Below are 26,791 nucleotides of genomic sequence, written 5' to 3' on the forward strand. Positions count from 1 at the left end.
GTCTACAGATAGTGATGCAGGAGGCACTAAAGAATTTTGTGCTGACTTCAAAGTTTCTGCACAAACCAGTTGCTTCCAGTTGTGAGTGCTCTGGTAGGCATTCCCCTTAGGGTATAGCACAACTTGGAGAATGAGCTGAGAGCAGGCAGAGCAGGGCAGGGTACTGGAAGAGGGAGGAGGAGAGGGAGAAAGACTCTCAGCAAGGGTTTTCAGGGAACAACTCTCTTTCCACTGAACCCCAGTGAGGAACAGTGCATGAGGCATCTGCACTTCCATAAGGAGATCCACATTGAAATCTGCCACCTGCTGTAGCAAAAACTGCAATGTCAGAGCAGGCAACAACCACATTTCCAGTAGCTGTGAAGTTGGCAGAGACTATTTATTTACCTTTTACTTGCCTGACTCCTTCCGAGCTGGAGCTAGAGAGATTTGCAATATCTTGCAGTTTGCTGCCCAGTGTTGCTAACACTCTCTATTTATTTAGAACTAACTACATTTCATTCTCTCTTGTCAGAGGCAAGCAAGCCGAACGAGTACATGGCTTAGTTAAAATTCCAGGCATTCCCCATTGTGCTGTTGACTGCATGCACAACACTTTGCAGACACAGCAAGCCAACTCTGTCCTGTACCTCAACCAAAAGGGATTCCACATCTTCAATGGCCAGGTGGTGTGCATCCATAGGAAAATGTTATGCATGTCAATGCCCAGTATCTTCATAGCAGTCATGATGTCTACATTCTGCAACCTACCACTGTACCTGGAGTGCTCAGAGGGAGGCCTGTGGCATTCAGCATAGTGAGTGCCAAGGTTCGTGGGGACTGCTGCATGTTTCACAACCTTGTCACCATGAGAGAGAGAGCTGTTGCCACCATTTATATAGTGAGCAGCTTAGGGACAAAAGCTTGAGGAACAGGAAGAAGAGCAGAAGAAGGAGGGGGGGAGGGGAGAAGCAAGAAGAGAAGGAGAGGAGACAACTTAGACAGCCTTGTTCTGGTCTGCCTGTCCATGGCGAATTCATCCGGTTGAGATAATATTAGCTGCAACCCCAACTCCCCGCTTAGGAACAGTCCCACAGTCTTCACCCTCTGTCACATTGTCTTCTTGGCCAAGGTGCAAAAATAAAAGCCACCACAAAGTAAACATTCCAAACCAAATTTATCAATCAAGCCATGCCATATTGCCACAACCTTCTGACTTAGAGGTGAGAGTGCCACAAATTGAGCCAAACTGACACCTTACCACTGAACCAAGGTTGACAACTACAAATGCAGATAATTCCTTTCCATTTCCTGCAGAGATTTACAAAGTATAGGGTCCAGGAAGCGAAGGTATTTCAGAAGTGTCATTCTGCATTTCTTGATCAGAATTCGGGAGTCTGCATTAATTATGTAAGTTTGGAAATCCAATCCTGCACAGTTACTGTCTGTTGGGCTGTATATTAAAGACAGAGCCTACAGCAGTGATAGAAATCAGCTTCCAGCACCAAGCGTAAAACTGGGAGAAAGGTGGGGAAGGACCACTCTTCACAGAACAAGATGTCATGTGAAGTGCAAAACAAAAGTAGCTTTACTTCCAAAACTGGAAAGCAGGCCTAGCAACCAAGGCATCAGGGGAGCTTTGATTTCTTTGTTTTATGGAAAGTTTTGTGTTGTTGTCTTGTTCTTTTTGTTTTGTTCCTCACTCTCATGCTTTCCATTTCCAAGTCAGTCATCCTCATTCCCAGGAGGTTCCATGATTTCTGATTGGGGTGGGACAGGGACAAATTGGGCTTACCCTGTCTATCATTGTTTGCATGTTAAATGGAGAGGTCTTGCTATAATCCCCCCTTGCAAAAGCAAAGCTTGCCAGCTCACTGACCCGTTCAGATATGCACTGAAAATGGTACAAGGATCAGTATAAAAATGTGAACATGGAAAATATATCTTAGGTCAACAGCAGGATAATTAATTAATCATTTGGGATGCAACAGGGAAATTCTTAAGGGTTAATAATAATGCATGAATTTTTATATTTAAGTTGGTTTCTCTTCTTCCAATGAACAATTCAATCAATTGGAAGTAAATATCACATATTGAAAACCAACCAAGCAGAGGCCCAATGGCAAATAGGTTAGTGCAATAAAAATGTAAATGCTTGAATTGATTAGGATAAGACACTGCTGAGCCTCAAATGCAGAAAAATGTACTTCAGGAGGACTGCTACCCTTGGGATAATTGTCAGGTGACTGGCTGAATTAAATTTTGGCAACGTGATTAAAAAGCCCACTTGTCTCCTTTTTCAGTGGGACACAAATTAAGCAAATTCCGAAATGAAGCTGCTTCCAAGGTAAAGCTGCCATCATCAAAATATTAATCTCCCCAGTGTTTGTGGTGCTTCTCATAAACATCCACAAATGTCCATTTAAGAATTTTTAAAATGAGAAAAATAACACCATGGGCTCCCTTACGAGCTTCAGACTGTATCACCTGGATTTGTTTGTGAGATACAGGCCCAGATTTTCATAGGGGTCGTGGAGACTCTGCACTTCCGTCAAAATGGATCCCTGGAAGAGAAGTCCAGTCCCCATTTCCAACAAATCCTATTTTTGCTGCCGAGTGTGGAGGTTGTGGGGGTGGGGGGGGGATGTGAGGGGGTGTGGAAGGAGGCCAGATACGATTCACATATGGGGGAAACCTGAACTCAAGAGGGCCACTTGGACTCAGTGCTCAGTTCAAACAGACCCTGTTTTTGCTGGAGCGATGTCGGTTTCCTGCAGTGTGATTTTTAAGTGTAGCCATGGGTGTGCATAAAAGATGGACAAGAACTGCCAAGCTGTCAAGTTATTTAAACCCCCTGCTCTTTAAATTCTGAAAAAAACAGCCTGCTGTATCAAACTGTTTGTTGACATAAGCTCCAGGACTATCCTTATGGCATTATTACTACTTGACTACTTTCACAACCTGTTATCACAGTGGCATGCCTGTAAAGTTACAGTTTGATTGACAGCTCCAAGAGTTCATTAATGGATTAGCTGTCTTTGATGTGGAGGTACAAATATAAATGTTTGTTTTATTTGGGATTAAGTACTTGAAAGGATTTAAGCATATTGAATTGGCTTTTATCAATTAGTGTTTTTTTTTAATATTTAGCAAAGCCCACAATGGATACATAGAGCTTTATTTTATTTCATCTCACCATGGCTCTTGAGGCCTGCCCATGGTGGAGACTGGGTGAGTTGGCATGGAGGGTGTAAGGGCAAAGGGTGGTTGATTGAGGACATGGGTTGGCATAACCTGGCACTAAATGGCAAAGGGGCTATAAGGGCCTATGGGGGTGGGTCGAGGGGCATCTGGTGGCATGGAGGGTATGAGGGGCTATGGGGTGGGTAGAGGGACAGAGGTTGGCATGAGCATATGAGGGGCCATGGGGTGTGTATATGGGCATAGATTGGCATGGAGAGTATGAAGGACCATGGGGCATCTAGAGGGGCATAGGTTGGCTTGGCAGATATGAGCAGCCACGGGGGGTTGGTGGGAGCATAAGTTGGCATGGATGGGCATGGGGAATGGGTGGGTGTGTGATGGGTGGGTGTGTGTGAGAGGTGAGGACTCGAATGCCTAACTACTTTATCACAGCTGGGACAAAATCCAAGAGCAACGACGTGGACCTTTTAAACAGCCTGCCTTGGTACTCAGCAGCCCCTGTGTTTACCTCCAAACTGTTTCTGGGGATGGGAGACCTGACTGCAGGCCACACTGCCAACCCGGAATGAAAATCCACCTTTCAGGGGCGTTTCTCCCAAAGATTTTCCCAACTCTGCGCACCTGACTCGGGAGCAAAAACCTGGGCCAGATGATTTTTTTCACTTCATAGAAGGGTGAGGTCTCGATCGGTCACTCAATTCAAAAGAAAAGGACTTGCATTTTTACAGAACTTTCCACGACCACTGGGTGCCTGAAAGTGTTTTACAGTCAATGAGGTACTACATCACCAAGCCTCCTTAGACAGCACCTGCCAAACCGACGACCACTACCATCTAGAAGGACAAGGGCAGCAGATGCATGGGAACACCACCACCTAGAAGTTCCACTCACCATCCTGACTTGCAAATATATTGCTGTTCTTTCACTGTTGCTGGAACAAAATCCTGGAACTCCCTCCCTAACAGCACTGTGGGTGTACCTACACCACAGGGACTGCAGCGATTCAAGAAGGCAGCTCACCACCACCTTCTCAAGGGCAATTAGGGATGGGCAATAAATGCTGACCTAGCCAGCAACACCCACATCTCATGAATGAATTAAAAAAGCGTAGTCACTATTGTAATGCAGGAAATCTGGCCACTAAGTTTCGCACAGCAAAGTCACACAAGCTAGCAATGTGATAATCGCCAGATAATCTGCTTTTTGTGATGTTGATTGAGGGATAATTATTGTTCAGGACACTGGGAATAACTTCCCTGCTCTTCTTCAAAATAGTGCCATGGGAACTTCTACATCCCCCCCAAACAGGCAGGTGGCACCTCCAACAGTGCCGCACTCCCTCAGTACTGCATTGGCGTGCCAGGGTAATTTTTTGTGCACAAGCCCCGGAGTGGGCTTCAATGTCAAAAGAAATTATATTCTGCTTCTAACATGAATAAAAATAGCAGTGACTAGCTTTCAAACTGCGTGGACAATTTTTTTTTTTTACATCATTTCACTAAGACCTGAGCTTGTGGTCAAAACTGATATTCCAGTACAGAGCTGAGGGGATGTCAGATGAGCTGCCAAATAGAATCCTTGCCTGCCTGTTCCAATAGTTGAGGTGTGTGTTAATATTTCCTTGGCACTGTTCAAAGAAGAGGAGGAAGGAGTTCTCCTTCTGTCCTGACCACCACCCCTCCATCAACCAATATCACTAAATCAAAATCCCTTGATGTGCACAAAATGACTCACAACACAATCTATAAATAATTAGTTCTACGTGCAGCACTTTGAGTGGTTTGAGAGATGTGTTAAGGCATCACATGAATGTAAGCCTTTATTTTTCTTTCCAATAAATGATGCTGTTGATACCTTATTCTGAGCAAATACTGAGAAAATCCACGGTCGACTCAAAATTGGTTGTGAAAGTTATCAGACATACAACTTTTTCTGATTAAACATGTTCCAAGCAACCCTTTCACCTTGCACCATCCCAGAGTGTTCACTTTATGTTCTCCTGCAGCAAATAGATAAATGCAAGAAGACCAATTAGACCCGAGTACTGGTTGCAGCTCCTTTCCACATCTGTTTTGTTGATACTGCAATAAATTGGCATCTTGGTTCCTGGGCTCTATGCTGTCAGATATGTTCCATTTGTTAGTCATCTCAGGGAGACCGAAGGCTGTCTGCACCCAAGGTCTTCTGGCCTTGTGTCCAACACTCAGCCAACTCATTCCCCTTAGTCTGGTGTTTTTAAGGAAAGGGAATGTTTTAAAAATTAAAACATTTGCTTTTCAACAGTTAGATGAGCATAAGATGCCCTTTTAAGTACAAATTTCCCACAAATTGTACTTTCCAACAGGCAGCACGGTGGTGCAGCAGTTAGCGCTGCTGCCTCACAACCCCAAGGAGCTGGGCTCAGTCTGATCTCGGGTGTCTGTCTGTGTGAAGTTTGCATATTCTCCTAGTGGGTTTCCACCAGGTGCTCTGGTTTCCACCCAGGTGCTGGTTAGATGGATGGTAAATTGTCCCCCAGTCTGCGCCCTATGATGGACTCATGTCCTGCCCTGGGTTTACCCTGCCAATGTGCCCATTCCCTGTCAGGATAGGCTCCAACTCCCTGTGACCCTGAATTGGATGAAGCAGTTCTGGAAAAGTGAGAACTTTCCAATACCATTAACTTTCATGACTTTGCCTAATTATGATTTAGTAGACCATAGAAGAATTATGGCGTTAAGGAAGACAGGGGTTGCTGCAAAATATTTTACATTTTAAGAATTAGAACATATCAGTGATCAAAACATAACCACAAGTCAAATGCAATGGTCAGTTTAGTACGTATTTATCAGAATCTTGCATTTATAGTAATGTCATGAAAAGCCTTTTCCTGTTTTTATTAATTATGTAGGCTGATGTTGACTGAGTGCCCTGATATGTTGGCATGTTAATGGACTGGGTCATGGACACAGTGTATGTTTGTTATTGTCCCACCATCTCAATCATCTGGGATTTGGAACCTAAGGGAGACATAGCCAAACAAAAGGTGCTTCCTTTTGGGGAGGAGCAGAATGCGAGCGGGCTGAGTCCCTCTGCGCTACTTCTACACATTTCTTATTAGTGGTTAAATAAATAACAGAAGACAGAGGTCTGGAACCACCATGCTCACCTGCCTAGCTGCCTACTTGTCTGTCTGCTGTCTACCTACCTGTCTGGCTGCTTTCCAGTCTGTCAATTTGTCTCCGTGTCCGCCTGCAAATCTCAAACAGATATTTTTGTGTCAACATTATTTGTTTAATATCAGTAGTAAAAATAAACTTATTTAAATTTGTAATGTCTACTTCTCTTTCCTGTTTGTGTTATCATCTGCTAATTTATTCTTGAATTTATTTGTATAATGTATATCATTTTCTATCTCTCTGCTCTTTAATGCATGAGGGCCCTATTCCAGGATTCTGCTATATATTAGCATTTTGCTAAATCTTTTTTCTTCCCTATTGAGGCAAGATAGAATTTATAAACATTTGGCTCCACAGACTGTGCCATGGGAAAGCAATAAATACAGCACTTAAATAGGCTAAATTGGAGAATGTTACAAAAGGATGTGTTTTTCAGACAATTCTAACGTGATTAAGGGAACCTTTAGTGCACAGTGTGAAACAGAAATGAAATATAGCCAAGAGCAAATGAATTCCCATTGTATCGATGTAGGTATCTAGAGCACTAAATCTCCATTCCTCTTCTAGCTCATTAACAAAGCGAAAATGTGGCACAGTTGTAAGCTTTTATTTCACTTTTGGGGTACAAAATAGCGGGGAGTCATAAATTAATCTGCGCTCAAGTGGAACTGAAAAATGCTTTTTGGCCTTGTTCTCCCAAACTGGGCAACTTCAGATAGGATTGGATTTCAGACCCAGCTCCGTATTTATCTCATTTAACCTGAGTGAAATTCCAAAAGTAGTCTTTTTTTTAATTAACAAGGTTAGCATACAAAAACCTGAGGAAGTGGGGTCAGATATTGAAGGCAGGTTGGGGCGGTGTGGAAATATCCTGAGAAATTGCATTGGGGGAGAGTCGGGAGAAGAGTTATCATGAAGAAACGACATCGGAATGAACCAAAAGGTGGGGATAGTTGGAGACTCCAGAAGGCGTTGGGCAGAATCGTCCCAGATTTGCACAAGATACGGTAGAGGGCGGGAAAAATGTTGTTTTACCCACCAGCCCCGATAGCTGGTTTTCATGCAGTACCGTCCCATTCCCGCCTCATTAATTATGCAGCCACAGGAAACACACCATCTCTGATTTTCCCGCCATGCCATTACCTCGCCACTTCCTCACACAGCGCGCCAGATTTAAACTGTAGCTGCGCACACACTTCTCAATGCTTGCAGCCCAGGACTGCACTAGTGAAGACATAGCCCCTAAAGCCAAGAAGAGTGCACACCCCTGATTCAGTGGCGCATCCCTGGGATGCTTTCTGGACACCATGGAGACCCGCCGCATGTCCTTTACCCTCCCCACCACCACCAGCCCCCCACCCCCCCCCTCCCCCCACTGTGCCCGCAGGAGGTCCATCGGTCTCACCACTCCAGTTTGGGAGGTCGTGGCAGAGGTGGTCAGTGCCAACGCTGCACACAAGAGGTCAGCCATCCAGTGCATAAATCGGATGGATTATCCATCCGAGCTGTCACAGTAAGGTAGCCATCTCATCACTCTAAACTCACACACTCACAAGGCCATCACACACTCACTGGCATCTCACCCACTGCCAGCTCAATGGACATCACCACTCACTCCCTCACACACTCTCACATCACCATCTTGCCTCATCACGTCTGGAGACTGCCTCCTCAACCCTCACCATCTTCAAGCCGCTTGCATGGGTCAACATGTGTCCCTCACACACAGCCTGGGATACCCGCTACCCCAGTAAAACCCTCACCCTGCAGCTTCTTACCTTGCCTGAGGCCACTTCTCCTCCTTCCCGAAGTAAGCCCCAGCCCTGCAACTATTGAAAAGCCACCCACCCCTCACTTTACGGCTGGTCTGGTAGTTAGACCCCTGCCCATGAGCGGTGATGCGGTGCTGCCTGTGAAGCCTGGCGCTGCTGACTTTGAGTGTTGCCCAAAGCAAGGTAGGCAAACAAACCTCAAAGTCCCAAACGACGTGCAGCTCACCAGATGCACATCGATTCTGTACGGTTGTGAAACATGTCAGCGTGCAATCATGTCGACATACCCAGATGATCCAGCGTTGGGGGATGATTCCGGCGAGCAGGGCTTACAACGAGATGCTGAAGTATTGAAACCAGGGACGGGATTTTGCCCTCGGCAGGGGGTGGGTGGGTGTGGTCGGGAAGCCGACCGCCACCCGTAATTGGGCCCGGAAGGCAACTTCACCCGGGCAGGCCAACGAAGGCCCGGCCTGTGTGGGTCAGGAGCAGCAGCGCTGCCTGTCCGGGCGGGGGATGGGAGGAGAGCCGGGCCTAGTGTGCAGTTCACGCATACGCAAGTAAGAGCGCTTCAATCTCCTTGAGGCACAGAGACGCCTCAGGGAGATTGAAGCCCTGTGTAACAGAAAAAATGAAGAGAATAAAAATTGAATAGGACATGTCCCCTCATCTGACTCTGTCCCATGAGCTGGGACATGTTTTTAATTGAAATATAAAGGGCAGGATTCTTCCCCCAGTGGGGGGGCAAAGTTGAAGTGCGGGTGCGTGGAGGTCACGTGAGTTGGGACATGTCCATAACTTTTTTTACAAACTTTAATTAACTTCTTTAAAGCCTACATGAAACCTCATCCTGTTGGCGGATGAGGTTTGGCGCTTTCTCTAATTCCCACCAGGAATCCCGGCCTCCCCGATAACTTTAAGGTTGGACGGGCAGGTCCATTAGTTAGTTAAAAGACTCTGTCAATGGCCTTTACCCAAGCCCCGCCCCCACTCGCCGACCGGTAAAATCCTGCCCGAAGTTTTTATTTTAATGTTTATTTGCTTTAGGAAAACTCATCCCGCTCATGGGTGAGGTTTCCTGGAAACGTAAAGGCCGCTTGGGCCTCTTGGGGTGGGGGTGGGGGGGGGGGGGGGTGGCCACATAAATTTGAATTGAATTAGATTGTTAGTGGCCTTAAATAGGCCTTTTAATTATTGGCGGGCGCGCAGCCGACTCCGAGACTGCCGATGACGTCGGGACGCATTCCCGATGCAAGTGTGCGTCCTTTCACTCATGGGCGTGTTGGGCACGTGCCCGCAGCTCGCACACCGAGCGTAATATTCGGCCCTGTCTTTATTCGGAATATTCGGAATGTGTGATGGGCTTGTGAGTGTGTGAGTTTAGAGTGATGAGATGGTTGCGTTACCCTGGTGGCATGGAGGAGATCATTCATCTTCTTTCTGCACTGGCGAACCTCTACTGTGCAGCGTTGGCACTGACCATTTCTGCCACCGTCTCCCAAGCCGGAGTGATGAGATTGCTGGACCTTCAATGGCCAGAGTGGGAGTGGAGGACATCACAGTGGGCCTCCAAAAGGCATTCCAGTGATGGGTCACTGGGCTCCTCTTGGCTCTCAGGGCCATGTCTTCACTGGAGCAGTGCAAGTATTGAGAATTGTATGCGCAGCTGCAGTTTAGATGTGGCACCCGTGGTGAGGAAGCGGTGAGGTACGGGCATGGCGGGCAATTCAGAGGCCACCCACCAGACAGACGGCATGTTTCCTGTGGCTGCATAATTAATGAGGCAGGAAGTGGACTATACGGCATGAAAATCCACCATTTAGACCAACGGGGAAAACATCGTTTTTCACACCTGCTACCGCACTTAGTGCCATTCTAGGACGATTCTGTCTACAGCCTCAGAATAAAGGGTAGCCATTTAAGACTGAGTTGAGGAGGAATTTCTTCACTCAAAGGGTTTGGCTCGAACCTTTAATTAGACTTTTTTTTTAACCCTTTTTTTTGTTTCCGATATAAAATGCGGGAGCTTGAGTTGATACAATTCCTACAACATTGAAAAAATGAGAGGGTCCAGCAGAGATGACTCAATCATGACTTAATTTGTAAGCTTGGCTCCTCAAGGCCCCACCCCTCTCATCCCCCCCCGCCCCGCTTCTTTGGAATTCTCTACATCAGTGGGCTGTGGAAGCTCAATCGTTGAGCATGTTCAAGGCTTCAATAGATTCCTGGATACTAATGACATTCAGGCATATGGGGATCATGTGGGAAAGTGACGCTGTGGTAGATGATCAGCCAATCAAATGGCAGAGCAGGATCGATGGGCTGAATAATCTTTTAAGTGAAACCAATTAAACCAAATCAACAAAATTGGGATAAATCAGGCACAGCCCCTAATTCAGGTCAGCCGTAAAACCAAGAACAAAATTTAAAGGAAACTTACAAACTTTAAATCAAAATGTGATTAAAGGGGTCAACAAAACACCCCAGTCCCCGCGGTGCCCACCGAGCACGGAATCGATGGGCTGAATGGTGTACCCCTGCTCCTGTGTTCCTAATTGCTGGTTACCATAACCTGAGCTTGCCTGGAGGGTTTAAACAGCCACCAGCAGCTGTTCAATTGGATAGTCCTGGAAAATGGGAGGTGCATTTAAGCGTGCCTGTTGGATATAATGCAGGTGACATGGCATCTTTGTGCTGCCAGCTCATTTACACGATCTCTGCCTGCAGCCAGTGCTAAATGAGCTGTTGATTGGTTGATAGGAAGCCCAGAATCAGTACTCGCTAGCACTATGTAAAGCTATAGCCTCTCCCCGCTTAAAGGGGAAGTGTATTGTGGCTGGAGCGGCTGCAAGGGGGCCTGTGAACCGGATTTGACCTGGGAAAGACAGAAGAATGGCTGAACCTAGGAGAGCGCGGACACCCAGATTTTCCGACACTGCACTGAAAGCTATGGCGGAAAAGATGGAAATGGGGACAGGTGTCCTATATCCACAGGTTCCAGGAGGCCCTCCAGACACACAGTGAATAATCAGTGCGAATGTGAGCCATGGCTGTCAATGTGACAAGTCTAGGCTGGCTGGCTTGATATGGAACAGCAAGGGCACTGGTGGAGTGGAAGGCTTGGAAGATAACTGAGGATTGTAAAGGGCCAGGCTACAGATTAAAGACTGATGGGTTCACACACTGAAATGCTTGGAGCATTGAGAAACCTGCTGAAAACGCTGTGTTGGATATTAAGAAGTACGGAGGAATTGACACAGGGCTTTAGGCAGTGCTTGGAGCCCATTCTTTCCAATATGAAGTAGTGGCCAACTCCACTGACACATTCGTGGACCCAATCATGATGCAGATTCTGATGGCCGATGTCTGACAGCTGCACTGGAAGCTCAGCTGAATGCCATGCAACCTCAAACCGTTTTCAAGCAAGCTTATTATTATGCAAGCTCAGACTGCTGTCACATTGGCTGTGTTACCAGTGCTTATAGGACCTTGGCAGGGGATCATAGAAACCCAATAATCTGTCCTCCAACAGGATACTAGGATTGTTGAGGGGTTGCTACAGGAAAGTGGCAGCAAATCCTTAGAGCGCAAACATCCTGGCCTCTCTCAGGAGGACAAAGTTGTCTTCCCAAGCCTTCCACTCTACCAGTGCCCTTGTTATTCCATCTCAGCCAGCCAGTCAGCCCATGCCATGGTGGTGCTGTCCAAGCCTCGCCCTTCTCCTCCAGAGATCCTCAAAGTTGTCTTCTTAGGCAAACTACAGTCTCCTCCATTGAGGGCAGCAGCTTTCTATTGGCTATGCTACAACAACTGGATTAGCAAAGTGAGGGAGCACTAGCACAGGCAAAGGCACACAGATGACAAGTATTAAGAGAGTTCAAAAGGGTAATGAATTTGCATTTGCATGCAATATGGCAGGAGGTCCCATGGTACAGTATTAACCCCCTCACCTCTGGGCCAGAAACTCTGGATACAAGTCCCACTCCGGGACTTGATGGCCATGGAAGGTATGTTCATAACGTGGCCAAACGGGTTGATTACCAGCCTGAAAATCCTTCCAATTCTCAGATGGCAGGCTGTAACAGCATGAGAGTTTCCTGGTCAGCCATACTGCAGAAGGCAATGCCAAACCATGGCAGTACTTTGCCAAGCATAATCATTGACCAATCCAATCCTCATGGAACAGCACTCATTCCCAAGGCCAAGCGGGGCCCACTAGCAAGATACCCATAACCAAGCACTCTCTTCCTCCTATTGAGTCCTGTAAGGTGTCTAATCAGATGCAGTAGCACAACACTTACTCTCTCTCAATGAAGTCAGCAGAGAATTTCCAGAAGAAATGTTGCTCAAGTGTTGGTGAAGTTTTGACAAAGTCTACCAAACTTTCTCCAGATATGTTTCAGAGGTCCTCTTCACAGCCCCAGCAGCAATGACCATGAGATGTTGAGGATCCCTTTAAGTAGCACTTGAACTTAACATCAACACTGCGTTTATTCCCAAAGAGCTGCACTGATAGAAGAGGGCTTTGCTGAAATCAGTTTAATGAGAACCAGCAGGCAATTAAGTAGCAATCAGCTATTCAATCAGCTTCCGGGTAGTCATACATAGCGCTAGCTTCTACCCTTTTATCAAGATGGTATCTAATGCTAAACACAGGTTATCACCAGTGTTTTGGCTTAAGACCCCATCTTGGTCACCTCCTTAACACCTTAGGTATTCGTCAAAAGTCATTCCTCCTACGTACAAGAAGCTCATACTTTCTTGTTGGGGGTAAGGGAAGGGGGAAATGGAAGGTTTAAGCTTAATTGTTAATGGAGGTGTTTCAGGGATGTCTTCCTCTCCTACTGTTTAAAGCAAGATTATGTGTCTTTGTACAGTCGTTCAAAAAAAATCACATTCCCAAATTTTGTTTTTAAAAAGGGTCAGTCACAGCTTACAAATCCTCAATCTGATTTTAAAACATCCTGAAATGATTTTTTTTTTCTGGTGTTAGGCTGATAGGTGCTTTTGCAGGCAAATGAAACACTTGCTCATTTTATTTCACTTAGTGATCTGTCATGACAGAGGATCACAGCCCAAATTACTGACAACCATATTGAACTTTTTGAAGAAGACTTGTGTTGTGTAAAAAGGACATACAAGCAAAAGCTGATTGAGAAAGTAAAGTAACCACTTGCTGGATAATTCCTATGTGGATTATACTTGACCGGCTAGTCCAGAGTGAATGGTGTCAAGGCCCACTTCAGACAGACACTTGAATGGATGAGTTGCAATGCAAAAGACTGAACTTTAATCTCCTGTGGTTGTGGGGACAACAGAGACTGATTACTACATCTTAGCAGAAACCATCTCCTATTGAGTTATATCTCAGAATGTGGAAATGGTCTGAGTTGAAAGAAAGCAGATTCTGGGTGAAAGACATGTTTGTTTATTTTTTTCCCTTCCAGGAATATACAAGGAAAGGGGTTAAAAAGCCAGCTGCAACCCTGATCTGGGTGGTCTAGTTCTGGTGTGCTAGTGTGTGCTATGGAGGTCGCAGCAGAAGAACTGCAACTAGGTATCCCTGCAGCTTGCAGGTAAAAGTCTCTCTCTCCTCTCTCTGTTGCTAGAGGCAAGTCACAAGTTAGCAAAGCCACAGTCAAAAAGAAAACAGGACAACTCCTTCAGCTAACCTGCAGAACTGAGTGTCTCCAAACCAACTGTTCAACTGCCAAAGTCAGCTCTACTGGAATCACCCAACTTAACAGCCACGACATTTCGTCATCTACTCCTCACAGACAAGCCAAAGACTGGCCTGTATATCTCATTTTTAACTTTTATTTTTGGGCTTAACTTCTCATTTCTGATCTGTATGTATGCGTGTTATGTTTTTATTATTTTTTCTTGTGTTTTTAATAACAAAAAAATTTACTCTTTCTTTGACTCAAGAAAGCCTGGTTAAATTGGCTCCTTTTAAAACATAAATACATTTGGACTAGGAAAAGGTATCTACGAGGGAAGGGATCCTTTTTAAATTAACCTTGTCGTGACCAACCAAGATGGTTCAATAAAGAAGGGGAGCCAGCTCATTCCTCCTCATCCAGGAGCATAACAAAATTGGGGTCCCATTCAGGAAATGAACAATTTGAGGCATCTTGTCCGGGGATCGGTAGTAACATTTCTGTACTGCATCACCGGAAAGGGCGGTAGAAGCAGATTCGATAGTATCTGAACACCCGAAATGGTGAATCCCTATGAGGTTGCAAGTCCGTGATATTTCAGTGCTGACAATATGCATTTTTTTTTACACAAAGAAGGATGAATATAAGGGCTAAATTTTCCAATGTACCAAATACTTCAGTAAATAGGCCGGATAATATACATGGCTTCAACTTTCCTTCTCCTTTAATTGCAAGTGCTGATGCAAACAAAAATTAAATTCACAGACAGCGAGGCAAATTCCTCTTTAGGCTCCACAACTGATACTGAATATATTTTATGCAAGAGCAACTGTAATAAAATCACACCCTGCGTCTTTAATGGAATCCACAGCAATAAATTATTAATGAATATGTCGATAAATCATTGCACCCAAGAACTTGAGGATAATGTGTAAATGCGAGCAAAATCTGAATATTAATAATTAAAACTGCAATGTTGACCTTACATGCATTTTAACTATATCTAATATTGTTTCATTAAATATTTAATGGATTGTCATTCATACCTTCTTCATAACTTCCATAAATCCACTTTGTTTATTGATGCATTTGATGCAAATAAGGAGCTTCATGATAGGGTCATATTCAGTTTTAATTGCTGATTGTAAACAGCTTGTATTTATTGATGGGCTGCTGTGTAACCTTTCTCTTATGTCAATCTAGATCAACTAAAATTAAAATCAAAATTAAAAATGAAGCATTTAAATTCACTTCCTAGGCAGCTCAGGATTGATTGTCAGAATTGTTTTCCCCTGGCTTTCTTCTGAAGGGACTGGCTATTTGTTTCTACAGGTGTTGGCTGTCGAAATGGCTGCCTTGTTTGTGTGTGTGTGTGTGGAAGCTCGACTAGTACGAATCACAAGCTATCTGACTTCAAGAGCCATCACAGCTGAGTCTGATGTGGTCCTCACTTGTTGCACATATGCATCTTCCAGCACTAAAAACACAAACTGTTTTCTTTTCCTTTTTTTTGTTCAAGCAAATCTTTGACACCCTACGAAGACCATCCACCAGAGTTTACGAATGTCCAACCCAGGGTAAAGAAAATTCAGTGTAGTGAAAGTGGGTATCTGTTTAATGCTGCTGCCACAGTCTGATGGAAAGATAAGTGAAAGTTCCAGTCCTGCTAGAAAAGTAACGAGCCACTTAGCATCTGTGGCCATCAAGATGGCAGACGTTCCTCATGCTAGTCTGGAAGGAGGCAGAATTTGACATTTGAGGGAGGAGGTAACTTTGGCTGTCAGTGACCGCCCTATGGTGGAAGTTGGCTGCAGGTGTATCTGCAGAATATGACACAACTCAATAACCTTTGGCCTCCGACCTGCAGAGGGACCTCTTCAGATATTATCGGAAAGGTGTGTGTCCAGGTCTGCAAAAGCAGTTGACGATGGGGTTAAAAGCACAAAATGCTGGAAATGCTCAGCTGGTCAGGCAGCATCTGTGGAGAGAGAAACAGAGTTAAGTCTCAGGACTGTGACCATTGGAAAGGTCATGGATCTGGAACGCTAACTCTGTTTCTCTCTGCACAGATGCTGTCTGACCTGAGTTTTTCCAGAATTTTCCGTTATCATGCCAGATTTCCAGCATCCGCAACATTTTATTTTGGTGTTGATTGACGGAGGGGATCTGGGTTATTTGGCTCTGCTGCCAGCTGATCTCTTTGAGGTGCCCCTTTGACCTTAAGTGTTAAATTTGTGCATTATGTTAAAAGAAAACTGCATCTTAAATTAAATATTGCCATTAAAAAAAAAGGTCTGTGCCCCAGGAGCAGCTTCTTTCCCCACATGCCAGACTTGTTGCTGGCCTTTACTGCCCACATGAAAGGACAGAATTAACATAGTAGAAGTTCAATCATAAAAATCAGAAAAAGGAAGTCTGCATGAAAAATCTGATTTAAATATATTGAGCATGTATAATGAGGTTCCTGGGCATTTTACACCAGATATTCTGATCACATTCATTGAGGCAGCAGGTGTGCAATTGGCACAGGAAATTAGAAAAGCCTTTTCCAAATTCCTACCCTTAAATGACGATACACTTTGTAAGTATTGGATGTTAATGGCTACGGAACTTGGGAGAGATGCATAAAGAGTAGCTGATCCAAAATCTGCTAAAGTCAATATTGTCACCATCGTATAAAACACATACATGAAAACTGTCCAAATGATCATCTGTGTATTCTTGATGGAATCTTTCATCACTCACACCATTGCTGGTCATACCTTCAGCTGCCTAGCGACTGAGCTCTAGAATTCCCTCCTCAAACCCTTCTTCCTCTCTAGTTGCCTCTCCTCCTTTAAGGCACTCATTAAAACCTACCTCTTTGAGCGAGTCTTTGGTCACCTGTCCTAATATTTTCTTAATAATAATAAATACAAAAAACTGCGGATGCTGGAAATCCAAAACAAAAACAGAATTACCTGGAAAAACTCGGCAGGTCTGGCAGCATCGGCAGAGAAGAAAAGAGTTGATGTTTCGAGTCCTCATGACCCTTCAACAGAACTGAATGAATATTAGGAGAGGGGTGAAATATAAGCTGATTTAAGGGGGGGGGGTGGTTTGGGGAGAGAAGTGGGGATGGTGTGGTTGTAGGGACAAGCAAGCAGTGATAGGAGCAGATAATCAAAAGATGTCACAGACAGAAGAACAAAGAGGTGTTGAAGGTGGTGATATTATCTATATGAATGTGCTGGTTAGGAATGGATGGCAGGACACTCAAAGTATAGCTAAGTGGTCATGGTACTGGGTTTGTAACCCCAAGATCAAGTGTTCAAATCGCACAATGGCAAACTATGAAACAATGTAACTTCATCTGAATAGGAACAGATGGGAATGTGTTTGTACTTGAAAGAGTTACAGCTCTAGTGGGGGTGGTCATACCTTCAGCTGCCTAGTGACTGAGCTCTAGAATTCCCTCCCCAAACCCTTCTTCCTCTCTAATATTTTCTTATGTCCTTTGGTGTCAAGTTTTGCTTCAAGTGCCTTTGGGTGCTTTACTACAATAAGGTTGGTCTCTGAATGCAAGTTGTTGCTGTTGTTTTTGATGTCGTTAGTTATCTTTAGAGAGAAGGGGAGGGAAGTGGTAAAATAGAAGAGACATATAAAATCTTATGCAGATTGACACATGTATATATTCCAAAGGACATCCTGATCGTTTTAGACATATTTTGATCATGAGGGGTCACTTTAGATAGAGGTACAACTTACCTTTAAAAAGAACTAAGTAGCCGACTGGAAGACATCATGATAGTTAGGACAAGAACAGCGAGAGGGGCACAAATCGGGATGGGACATGCGAATAGGGGACTGAGAGAATGAATACTTGTCACCTGCTCTTTAAACTGAGGTTAGTTGGTCCCCAAAAGGCCGGGGGGGGGGGGGGGATTGTCCAGTGCAAGAAATGTTTAAACCAGTTTTCTTCACACTGCATTTGCATGTCAAGTGTAGAAGTTAAAGGGGGAGTGATAAGCAACCGAGCACCATGTGCATTGTAAACAAATGAGCTGGCGGATTGATATCAAAAACAAGAACAAAGATATCTGGAAAAACTCAGCGGGTCTGACAGCATCTTGGTACCAAGTTCTTCTGCCAGCTATTTTAATTCATGAGGTTAATGCCTGTTGGAAGAGTGAACAGAAGTACCATTTATTTATTTGGTTTTTTGATATCAATGCCACACAAATCGCAGCTTCAACCGACATATTCTTGGCGCCTGTTAACAACTCCTCAAAACGTGAAGTTAGAGCAGCAGCTGGGAGTTTCCTCGGATGCGCCCCCAGTTTTGCCGCCGCCGCCACCTTTGCGTCAACAAGGGTTTCCGACGCATTCCCGGCGAAGTTACGCTCGCGAAGCCCGGGGCACCTCGGAGGAAATTCCTGGACCATTTTTTTTTATTTTAAAAATTCAATACACCAAACTTTAGCATCCACCCCGATTCTCCGGTGTTGGACATGGCCCTCGGAGCCCATAATTGACATTGTCTAGAGAAATTATTTTAACTAAGTCGAGTACAGCAGCTGTATACGGAAATGGGCTTCATTTCCATTCCGGCATCCTGCACACACCCGGGTCGACCTTGGGAGCGCGTTTCGCAGAATCAACCCATGATTTTGCACCCATCGAGATGAAAAGGTGAAAAGCCATGGGCTGTGAGCCCCTGATTCCCTGTGATACCTTTTCTGGTGTGCACTGAATCCCGGAACCTCCCCTCTCCAATCCAGCTCGTTTCCAGGCCAACACTTCTCACCGACCCTCGTCCAAGTCATGAAAAATTCCAATCTAATATCAAGACCCGGACTCACTAAAATTTCAATGGCGAGCTTTGGATTTACTGATATGAGTTAATGGCTGGATATCCTCTTGCTGGATGACTGGCCTAACGATGCTCAAATTGTCCTGTCAAATTTGATGCTTAAATAAACACATGAATCAGGCAATATTGTGAATGGCAAGAGGGGGAAAGTTGCCTTCCTGATTTTTGATTTGAACCTTCTTTTCGATGGGAATATTAACCCGTTTTCTCTCTCAATAGCTGCTTGACCTCCAAAGCAGTAACAGCTCTTTATTTCAAGTTAGCAGCATTTGCAGTTTTTTTTTATTCCAATTCTTCGCTGTAGTGGGTGTGCGACTGAGGCGGTTTGACACCGAGGAGTGCATGAGTCAGACGGTATTAAGTGCAAGTGACTGGAAGACTATTCACCCAGCATGTGCTGTGTGGCTCCCTGTAATGCGTACCAAATTGTTTTTATTTAAATTGAGCCTGAGCAATATGATGAGTGTGCGGCATGTATAATATAGATTTATTATTTATTTCAGGGGCAATGTGCAGAATTCAACCAGAAACGATCTTGGAAAACTAGTTCAACGCTTATCAAGGTCCACGATTATTTTGATATTTCTGTAACAATGTCCGATTAATCGGGAAAATAATTACCGCTTTGGAAGGGCACTGGTGCTTTAATAACTACTACCTTTAGCTTTCTTTAAAAAAAAATCTGATCAGTGAGCACTGAATTACATTCACACATAGCAGATAGATTTACTGTGAGACAAAAATAAATAGGTGTGCTTATTATGCTAAAACATTAATGGACACTATGGGCAATTTGAACTCCTCGCATAGCTCCCAAGGGAACTTTGAGGGTTTTCAGCCAGAAGGGAGCAGTGAAGTCAGTCAATGTAAGAGTATAAACACCTCCTGCGTTACTGAATTGAATAATGAATCCTGAGTTTAATGGAGCCTCTCTTTTTTTGTTGTTCATAAAAAGAGAAAAGACCGATAAAAAGTGACAACACTAATGTCCTCAGCCCACCTCTCTCTGCCACTGAACACAACAATTGGAAATTCACATACCTTCTGTTGCGACGTGCTACTTAAGAATTACTCCTACAGGACAAATCTAATAATGGATATGTTCCGCAGATGGCTGATGGAGAACACAGGGACAAAATGCATTTCCGCCCGCAGGGTAATATAGGCTCCTGTCCACCCACCACTGCAGCTCGCCTTTGTCTGGTCTTTCACTATAGAATACGCTTCAGAGGCAAGTTTAAATTCAAGATGTTACAACCCTTCGAAAACCTCATTTTCTGTCATTGTTCAACCAGATTTCAATTAATTCCCTTGACGATAAATGCAGAACTTCAGAATATAATGTAAAGTGATTTGTTCAAGTTGCTGTCGTCAGATGTATATATGGCTGTCCAGTGAAATTCTTTTGCAACTGTCATTTATGTGAGCTTTATTTATATGGTGCATCCATTAAGATAAATCTTTTAGAAGAAAATCTGAATCAGCACCTTGGTATTCATTTATTTTTGTTTGCAGCTTCTTTCCTGACTATATACATTTGTCTCCTCACTTGCTCGCTGGGTTGATGCTATTGTTGTCTTTTGCCTGCATTGTTTCTTGCGATTTGTGATGCATGAACAGAATGCATATGTGGCAACAGGATCCAGTTGCCTAGGTCCTATTTGTCAAGTTCCAGGAAGCAGGAATCAAACTGGTTTTCGTTTACACTACATACATATATAAAGTATAATCAAATAACACTTAAAAATGAAAACCGGAGAACTTTATTAGAATGATATGAGGAGGCGGGGAGGCTGCAGAAGGATTTGGACAGGTTAGGAGAATGGGCAAAGAAGAGGCAGATGTAATACAACGTGGGGAAGTGTGAGGTCATGCACTTTGATAGGAAGAATAGAGCCATAGACTATTTTCTAAATGGGGAGAGAATTCAGAAATCTGGAGTGCAAAGGGACTTGGGAGTCCTAGTCCAGGATTCTCTGAAAGTTAACTTGCAGGTTGAGTCAGTAGTTAGGAAGGCAAATGCAATGTTGGCATTTATTTCGAGAGGACTAGAATATAAAAGCAGGGGTGTGCTGCTGAGGCTTTATAAGGCTCTGGTCAAACCACATTTAGAATATTGTGAGCAATTTTGGGCCCTGTATCTCAAGAAGGATGTTCTGGCCCTGGCGATGGTCCAGAGGAGGTTCACGAGAACGATCCCAGGAATGAAACATATGAGGAACATTTGAGGACTCTGGGTCTATACTCGATGGAGTTTAGAAGGATGAGGGGGGATCTGATTGAAACTTACAGAATACTGTAAGGCCTGGGTATAGTGGATGTGGAGAAGATGTTTCCATTAGTAGGAGAGACTAGGACCCTAGGGCACAGCCTCAGAGTAAAGGGAAGACCTTTTAGAACAGAGATGAGGAGAAACTTCTTTAGCCAGAGAGTGGTGAATCTATGGAATTCATTGCCACAGAAGGCTGTGGAGGCCAGGTCATTGAGTGTATTTAAGACCGAGATATATATGTTCTTGATTGGTAAGGGGATCAAAGGTTAAGGGGAGAAGGCGAGAGAATGGAGTTGAGAAACTTATCAGCCATGATTGAATGGCGGAGCAGACTCGATGGGCCGAATGGTCTAATTTCTGCTCCTATGTCTTATGGTCTTATGAAATCAGGTATGAGTGAATTGATGTATATTTTATAAACAAGTAAAAGTGCTTCTAATTACCACCCCCCGCCCCCTCCTTTGCAATCATACATGTCAGCTGTGACTCCGTTGGCAGTATGCTAACCTCTAAGTCAGAAAGTCCTGGGTTCAAGACCCACTGCAGACTTTCATGCAGAAATCAAGGCTGACACTCCTGTGAGGGAGTGCTACACTGTTGAAAGTGCCAGATTTTGGACAAGACCATAAAACAAGGTCCCATCTGCCCTCTCAGGTGGATGTAAAAGATCCCATGGCACTATTTCAAAGAAAAGGAGGGGAGTTATCCCTGCTGTCCTGGCCAATATTTATCATTCAAGCAACAATGCAAAAGCAGATGATTTGACCATTACACATAGCTGTTTGTGGGAGCTTGCTGTGTGCAAATTGGCTGCTGCATTTCTATATTACAACAGTGTCTACACTCCAAAAGTATTTCATTGTAAAGTGTTGTAAAGTGCTTTGGGACATCTTACATCATGAAAGGTGCAATATAAATGCCATTTTCTTTCCTTATAAAATAAATCAAACCTTAATTCTGTATCGCATATCTAATGAAGTAGAAGATCTAACTATCAATGACCTAAATACAGTAGGAACCCATTTCTCAGTAATATTCTAAAACTACTACCCCGTTTCCTTTTTTGTATAGTAAAGTTTTTCCCTCTCTTTCTCTCTCCCTAATCTGCCCCTCCTGAAAGTGTTGACTCTTCCTGTAACACAATTACAACTCAGCTATTCCTTGTAAGTAATTATCATTTCTGGGATAAGTTTTGCAAGGATACACGTTCCATTGGATCTTCATATGTCGGATGCTGTGATCAGCATGCCCGAGTCACAGTGCCTTGAAATTCCTGGCCATTGAAATTAAGGAGACCAGAGAAAATGGGCCTCTTCTCCTTAGAATAGAGAAGGTTGAGGGGAGATAATTATATGTGGTTTTAATAAAGCAAATTGGGAGAAACTATTTAGACTTGGAGAGTCAATAACTAAAGAATATAAATTTATGACATCATCAAAAGAACAAAATTAGAGGTTGGGAGAATTTTTTTTAATGGGAGGGGCCTCTTAGGGCATGCACAGTCCTAAGTCTCCATTTTGCCCTTTAACTGGGTGATACCACCAAGTCTTCCCCTCCATCTGTCCTATGTCACTTGGCATATCTCCTCAATTTCTAGTCTTTACTTAGTTTATTCTGCTTTGCTGCAGGGGAAAATGATACACATTGCCCTCAGAGGTAGGATATTGGAGGAGGGAATATAACCTGAAACATTTCAAACTCTACACTGAGCGGGCTATGGAGCTCTTGGAGAGGTGCTCTGCTTTTGTTGTGAGGCATAGCCCCTGGAGATTAGAGGGCTGCTGATTGGTGGGAATTATTGCCAGTTATATTACAATTATGATGAAAGCAAAATACAGCGGATGCTGGAAGTCTGAAACAAAAACAGAAAATGCTGGAAAAACTCAGCAGGTCTACCAGCATCTGTGGAGAGAGAAACAAGAGTTAACATTTCGAGTCCGTATGACTGTTCTTCAGTGCTCTGAAGAAAAGTCACATGGACTTGAAACATCTGTATTCAGAGCTTTTAACTCTGAAGAAGAGTCGTACAGACTCGTAACATTAACTCTGCTTTTTTCTCTCCACAGATGCTGTTGAACCAGCTGAGTTTTCCCAGCATTTTCTGTATTACAATTATGGCTGTAATATAAAAGGAAACCTCTGACTGATTACCACCTATCATTACCAACTGATGATCATTACCCCTCCACATTGAACACCACTTAGAAGAAATACTGAGAACACAGAATGTACCTGGGTGGGAGGACTTCAATGTCCATCACCAAGAATGGCTCAGTAGCACCACTATTAACCAAGCAGGCCAAGACCTGAAAATATACCAGTCAATCTGGGCCTCCAGCAGGTGGGGAGAGAACCAACCAGAGGAAACACCTATTTGGCTTTGTCCTCATCAAACTATCTGTTGAAGATATCTCTGTCCATGACATTATGGGAGGAGTAACCACTAGACAGTCCTTGTGGAGATTCAGCCCAGTCTTCAGAGCTTCTGTCATGTTGTTTGGCATTACCACCAAAACGGAATAGATTTTGAGCAGATCTAACAGCTCCAAACTGGCATCCATGAGATGCTGCAGATCATCAGAAGCAGCAGAATTGTATTCCATCACAATCTGTAACCTCATGGCTGGCGTATTCCTCACTCTACCATTATTATCAAGCAGGGGACAAACCCTGGTTGAATGAAGAGTGCAGGACAGCATGCTAGGAGCAGCACCAGGCATACCTAAAAATGAGATAAAAGCAAAAAACTGCGGCTGCTGGAAATCCAAAACAAAAACAAATACCTGGAAAAACTCAGCAGGTCTGGCAGTATCTGTGGAGAGGAACACAGTTAACGTTTCGAGTCTGAATGACCCTTCAACAGAACTAAGTAAAAATAGAAAAGAAATTAAATATAAGGTTTGGGGGGGGGTGGTGGGACAAGAAGAGCTGGATAGAGGGCCAGTGATAGGTGGAGATAACCAAAAGATGTCATAGACAAACAGACAAAGAGGTGTTGAAGGTGGTGATATTATCTAAGGAATGTGCTAGTTAAGGGTAGAAAGCAGGACAAGCAAGGTACCGATAGCCCTAGTGGGGGTGGGGTGAAGGAATCAAAATAGGCTAAAAGGTAGAGATAAAACAATGGATGGAAATACATTTAAAAATAATGGAAGTAGGTGGGAAAAGAAAAATCTATATAAATTATTGGAAAAAACAAAAAGGAGGGGGAAAATTGGAAAGTGGGTGGGGATGGAAGAGAGAGTTCATGATCTAAAATTGTTGAACTAGTATTCAGTCTGGAAGGCTGTAAAGCGCCTAGTCGGAAGATGAGGTGCTGTTCCTCCAGTTTGCGTTCAGCTTCACTGGAACAATGCAGCAAGCCAAGGATGGATGTGTGGGCAAGAGAGCAGGATGGAGTGTTGAAATGGCAAGCGACAGGGAGGTCTGGGTAATGCTTGCGGACAGACCGAAGGTGTTCTGCAAAGCGGTCACCCAGTTTACGTTTGGTCTCTCCAATGTATAGGAAACTGCATTGGGAGCAACGAATGCAGTAGACTAAACTGAGTAAGCATGAGATGTCAACCTGGTGAAGCTACAACATTGGACTACATGCATGCTAAAGAGAAGAAACAGCATGCTATAGACAGAGCTAATCAATCCCAGAACTGATGGATCTGACCAAAGCTCGGCAGTCCTGCCAATTCCAGTTGTGAATGGTGGTGCCAAATTAAACAACTAACTGGAGGAGGAGGCTCCACAAATGTCCTCATAGCATTTACAACCATCTTCAGTCAGAGTTGATGATCCATTTTGGCTTCCTGAGCCCCCAGCATCATACATACTTGTCTTCAGCTAATTCAATTTACTCCACTCCACATGATAAAAAATAGCTGATCCATATTATATTTAAAAAGCTGAAGGTGCTGGATACATCAAAGGCTATAGGCCCTAACATCCCAGCTGTAGTATTGAAGACTTGTACTCCAAACAAGCCACAATCTTAGCCAAGCTGTTCTATTATGTCTACAACACTAGCATCTACCCAGCCATGTGAAAAATTGCCCAGCTCAGTCCTGTCCACAAAAGGCAGAACAAATCTAATATGGCCATTACTGCATCATCAGTCTACTCACAATTACCAGCAAGGTGATGGAACGTGACATGGACAGTACAGCAGCACTTACTCAACAATAACCTGCTCACCAGTGCTCAATCTGAGTTCCACCAGGGACTATTGGCTCTAGACCTCGTTATGGCCTTGGTCCAAAAATGGGCAAAAGAGTTGAATTCCAGAGGTGAATTGAGATTCTTGATAGCAAGGCAATATCTAACCCGGTGTGGTATCAAGGAGGCCCAGCAAAATTGAAGTCAATGGGAATTAGGGGAAAACTCTCCACAGGTTGGAGTCTTACCTAGCACCTAGGAAGATGGTTGTGGTTAGTAAAAGCCAATTATCTCAGTTCCAGGATATCGCTGCAGGAGTTCCTCAAGGTGGTGTCATAGACACAATCATCTTCAGCCGCTTCATCAATTACTTTCCCTCCATTGTAAGGTCAGAAATGAGATGATTGCTCATGATTGCAGAGTTTTCAGTACCATTCACAATTCCTCAGGTGCTGAAGGAGCCTGTGTCTGGGTGCAGTAAGCACTGGACAACATTCAGGTTTGGGCTGATAAGTGACAAGTAACATTTATGCCACAGAAGTGCCAGCCAATGACAATCTCTAACAAAAGAGAAACTAACCATCTTGCCTTGACATTCAATGGTATTATCATCACTGATTAACCCACCATCAACATCATACACCAGAAACTTAACGAGACCAGTAAATAAATACTGTGACTGCAAGAGCAGGTCAAAGGTTAAGAATTCTGTGGTGAGTAACTTACTTCTTGACTCCCCAAAGCCTGCCCACCATCGACAATTCAAGAGTGTGAGGGATTTACTCCACTTACCTGGATGAGTGCAGCTCCAACAACAAACAAGAATCTCAACAGGGCAAAGAAACCTTTTTAATTGGCACCCTATCCACCACCTTAAACACTTACACCTTCCACCACCAACGCACAGTGGCAGCAGCGTGTACCATCTACAAGATGCATTACAAAATGCAATGGTCAACACTTCCTTCAACACAGCTTCCAAACCCATGACCTCTATCACTTAGAAGGTCCAAATCCAAATGCAGCAAGACTTGAACAATATCCAGGCTTGGGCTGACATGTGACAAGTAACATTCGCGCCACACAAGTACCAGGCAATGACCATCTCCAATAAGAGATTGTCTAACCATCGGCCCTTGACATTCAATGGCATTACCAGTGCTGAATCCCCAATATCAACATCCTTGGGTTTACCATTGACCAGAAACTGAAGTGGACTAGCTATATAAATACTGTGGCTACAAGATCAGGTCAGAGGCTAGGAATCATGTGGCAAGTAACTCACCTCCTGACTCCCCAAAGCCTGTCTACCATCTACAAGGCAGAAGTCAGGAGTGTGATGGAATGCTCCCCACTTGCCTGGATGAGTGCAGCTCAAGAAGCTTGACACCATCCAAGACGAAGTAGCCTGCATGATTGGTACCCCATTCACAGACATTCACTCCCTCCACCTCTGACACACAGTGGTAGTAGTGGGTACCATCTACAAGGTGCACTGCAGGAACTCACCAAGCCTCCTTAGACAGCGCCTTCCCAACCCAACACCATTACCATCTAGAGGGACAAAGGCATCAGATACATAAGAACACTACCACCTGGGAGTTCCCCTTCAAGCCACTCACCATCCTGACTTGGAAAGATATCATTTCTTCACTGTCACTCGGCCAAAATCCTGGGATTCCTTCTCTAACAGCACTGTGGGTGTTCCTACACCATAGGGACTACAGCGGTTCAAGAAAGCAGGTCAC

Source organism: Carcharodon carcharias, chromosome 14, assembly GCF_017639515.1.
Source record: "Carcharodon carcharias isolate sCarCar2 chromosome 14, sCarCar2.pri, whole genome shotgun sequence".
Lineage (NCBI taxonomy): Eukaryota > Metazoa > Chordata > Chondrichthyes > Lamniformes > Lamnidae > Carcharodon > Carcharodon carcharias.